The sequence below is a fragment of the Adiantum capillus-veneris genome, chromosome 9 (genome assembly GCF_014529385.1).
Source record: "Adiantum capillus-veneris isolate H3 chromosome 9, ASM1452938v2, whole genome shotgun sequence".
Classification (NCBI taxonomy): Eukaryota; Viridiplantae; Streptophyta; class Polypodiopsida; order Polypodiales; family Pteridaceae; genus Adiantum; species Adiantum capillus-veneris.
Window position 1 is genome coordinate 92603036 of NC_140939.1, and position 4395 is coordinate 92607430.

Here is a 4395-nt window from a genome sequence, read left to right on the forward strand (position 1 = left end):
CAAGGGGGGTGGTTGACCTGCAGGCTATGTAGGGGTTGAAGAAGCGAACCATGTGTAGGGCCGCCAAGGCATGAAAGGCAGGAGATGTCAGCAAGGATCTCAAGGTCGCTTTGAGGCGAGCAGGGCCGAGAGGCTGTCGCAAGGGGCAGAGGAGTGTGCCACAGGAGAGGCAGCAGCCTGTTGGACAGAGGATGGGGTGAGTTGCCTAGGAGGAGGATGGGCCGGAGGGCCATTGCTGTGAGCAAGGGAGGCCACCAATCTAGGGCTGCCAAAGTAAGATTGTCAAGTAGGAACCGTCAAATTGAGAAGAGACCGCCAACGAGGGTGGCCGGTTACAGAAGATCGACGAAAGGAGAAACCGCCAAGGCGCGCCAGATGGTGATGTGTGTGGCATAGTCAACAATGGTGATGTGTGTGGCATTGTCAACACCGCTGTTGTATCCAAGTTATGGCTATGCAGTAATTGTGTATGGTTTGGTCAAGTTATTTTGTATTCATCTACAATCTTATCGTCTGCTCGTCTCGTCTTGTGCATAGCACCCGTGGTAGCATTGGCTCCGGGTCTTTTCGTGTGTGTGTGTGTGCAGAGAGAGAGGTTGGGCAAGCTTACTGTGTGTTTGCAGATTTGATGAGAGTGCTACGCATTAGCAATTATGGTCGTGTGTTGTCGATCCAATTATGCTTGGAGTTTATAAGTGATTGTGTATAGCCAGTGGCGCTCGTAGGCGAGTCGGTGCATTGGAGATTGGCAGATAGTGTGTGTTTGTATGTGATTCTGTGTGGTTAGGGGTGCGGGTTAATCCCTGGGCTATAGAGAGACTAGTTTGGAGTGTGTTGGGTTTGATCCCCCTTTCTAGCATGTCGCCCCTGACGCAGAGGACGAGGATACTGACGCACCGGTGGCAGACATGCAGGGGTGCTACTACAAGGTAAAGTATGGCGCCGAGGTGGACTTCAGTACAGCACAGGGCAGGGCATTTCGACACCATCTTCAGATTTTTATACACTTGACGTATAAAAACTGTTTTGTAAAGTTTAGAGACCAGCTTCCCGATCATGCATGCTACATTCAGAACATGTTGCATGCTAGGTTTCCAAATGCCCCTGATCAACGTTTTTCACAACAGTGGTTGGAGGGCTACATAAAAATATTTTTGAAAAACAAGCAGTCCAGTGTACGGCGCACAACGGCCAACCAAGTTACAGACCCAGACAAGAGCTATTGCGGTGGCAACATGGCATATGCGGAGTGGGAGTGGGCAATGCAAGAAAATAGCAATCAAACTACAACGGGCTTATCCTACAGACAACAACGCGAAGCTCGGGCCAGACAAACTCCCACGCACTATGTCTCGAGAGGCAAAGAAACATGGAAGGACAAATATATAAGGTTGGTTTTATTACAACCTAAATTGGTGATTATGAAGATTTTAGTTGATAATTTGTTGTTGTTATTACTAACTTAGAAAAATATCACTCTTAGTCAACCAACCAGAGAGATGGTCAAATTTCGGGAGCGGCATATATAATTTGAAAATTGGCGATGGTTGTTCAAGAACAACCACATCTCGCGCAATAAATTTGACACAACGGTTGGATCACTACAAGCGGTAATTAAGTTTATACAAGTAATTTTGTATCAAGTGTTTTGAGCTATTGATATTTGTTTAATTTTGTTTGGGTTTATGTAGAGTCAGGACGATCAAATGTACGTGACGAAAATGAAGAGGAGGATTAGATAGAAAATTATTTATCTAAATCCTCACAAAGTCTCAATGTGGCACAATGTATATACAGCTATTTTTATTTTATTTTTAACTTTTTAAAATAGTTGATCTTCTGCACATTAAATTGTCAAGGTAAAGTATATTCAATTTTTTGTTTTGTCTTTATACTTTTTCAAAAAACAATTCATTTTTCATATGTTTTATGCAAGTCAAAAATAAAGGTGCTCATTTGTTGGGCCACCCAAAATTGGGTGGCCCCAATAAGCACCTTTATTTTTGAATAGGTGTTTAACGATAATAGCAACAATAATGCGCACGGTAATAGTCGCAAGTATATTCCCACGACTATTACAACGTATATTGATGTTTAACCACTACCGCATATTTTGCCACTGCTATTGCCACACAGGCAATATTTTCTCTTTCTATTTTCCTTTGTTTTTTCGCGTCAATGCTAGTGGTTTTGGATTTTTCCTCTTATAATGTAATTTGGGAGCTCTCGAGGAAGACAACCATGTGCAAAGTTGCTTAGTGAGGGGGGAAAGCAAGAAACCGACCTTCGTAAAACTTGTTACACGTGGGTTTGTTTGGATTGTACTGATGTGTTGCAGGTTTTTTGTTTCTTGCTTGCACTCTCTCGCGGTCTGTAGTGATGGCTGCAACCTTCTCTCCCTCGGTCTACACTACCGCCATCATCCACTGTCTGGCCAAGGTCACCCACTTATGGTTGAATCTTAAAATATATATATATATATATTAGAAGGGTTGGGGCTTGGCGCTCACGGCACCCAACCCCGCAACTTCTCTCCACAAGGTAGCCGCGACAACTCTTCAGCGACAAGTTACCTTCACAAAAAGGAAAGTGGTATTTTTGCGTGTGCCAGAGCTTCAGAAAGTCTAAAGACTGGGCCAACACCTAAATTATCTTCAAGGTATTATGGGCATTTTAAGATATTCAAGCGATTTTGCGGTATGACTTACAAACTCTCATTACCTACGCACTCTCACATTCATCTAGTATTTGATGTATGTTGTTTATGTAAACGTTTACGTAAGGATGACAATGTTATTGATTAGCAGATTTTAGCTGATTTCATTGAACCTCCAACTCAACCACATGAGCTTGAGAGTTTTCTAGATTATCACGATCTACTTACGCATCATCATATACATCGATAAATATTAGTCAAGTGGAAATACAGACCTGAGGAAGGTGCCACTTGGAAAAACATTAGTTCTCAAGAAGAAATTTTTCACTTTTGCTTTCGAGGATGAAAACACTTCTCTAAGGGGGAGTCACTATTAGGACAAGGATTCGAGGCCACATGTCGATCTAAATGTAGCTGGTCAGTGATGCTTATAAAGGGCAAAGACTAGGTGGAGAGTGGACATTCAGACACCTTGTGGTCTCTCACTCTGCACAGCTCTCTTTGAAACATCAAATTTTTTGAGAAAGTCACAATACTTAGTTTGTAGGACATCATGGTTTTGATAAAACATACGCTAAAGTAAAGAGCTCTTTTTTTTTGCCAAGCATGCGAGCTTATATCTTGTTGTATGTGCATGAATACTTACAATGTCAATAGGTGAAGGCTGAGCAACAATGCTTACCTACTGAGTTATAGCCCCTAAAGTCCCTAGTAAAAAGTGATAATTAATATCAATGGATTTCACCACTACGTTACCTATAAGGACAGAAAAGTTTGATACTATTTTTATTGTGGTTGATAGACTATTGAAAATGGCACATTTCTTTTCAATGAAGAAGAGTGATACTGCTATACATGTTGCTGAATTGTTTGTTAAGGAGATTTTTTACTGAATCTTTGACCGTGACGAGTCATCTCTTCACTTTTGCTGGAAGGCTACATTTCAAGCCATGGGAACATAGTTAAGAATGAGCACTACTTTTCATACTTAAATGGATGGGAAAATAGAACGGGTAAATCGAGTACGGAGGACATGCTTAGAATGCATGTGAGTAAGAGGTGGAGTAATTGCTAGACTACTTGTCTTTAGTTGAGCTTGCATATAGCAGTTCTTAGAATGCGTCTATTCAAATGCGAACTTTTGAACTGATGTATGGTTGTAACTGTTGAACTCCTCTAAACTTTCCACGTCATTTTGAGAAGAAGATAGAAGTCTCTAAGAAAATGCTTGAGAGAATGGACGTACATCTTGGAACATCAAGGTTGTCTTATGATAATCATAAGAGACCATTGTCCTTTGCTTTAAGAAATTTGATTTCTTTTAGGTCATTCTTAAGCCCACTAATATGATTCTTGATAAGGATAGGTGATTGTCTCTTTAATTCATTGGTCCTTTTAAAGTTTTGAAGAGAGTCAGATCACTTGGTTATAAACTTGGACTACCTATGCTTGTTAAAGTACATTTGGTTTTTTATGTAAGTTTGTTGAAGAAGTATGTGTCTAGTCCTTGATATGTTTTGTAGGAGAATTATAATCTTCGTGATTATGGGTCATTAAAGATAAAACCAGAAACCATTCTAAATCATAGAGCTAGTCAACTTAAAAGTAGAAGTTTTGTTGAAGTTTTTCTTAAGTGGGAAGAAGATACCTCCTGGGTTGATTTAGATGTCTTGCATGCTGAATACTCCTCCTTCCAACTCTAAGAACAAAGTTAATTTTGATAAGGAGAGAATGTAATA

At 40.6% G+C, this 4395-nt stretch overlaps 1 long non-coding RNA gene across 1 annotated transcript; it reads left to right on the forward strand.

Moving 5' to 3' along the window:
- The first annotated feature begins 234 nt into the window (after positions 1-234).
- LOC147450812 (uncharacterized) lies at positions 235-1819 on the forward strand. The gene is made up of 3 exons (XR_015189306.1): positions 235-1390; positions 1484-1610; positions 1692-1819. It is a non-coding gene; the product is annotated as an uncharacterized LOC147450812 (long non-coding RNA).
- Positions 1820-4395: the final 2576 nt, after the last annotated feature.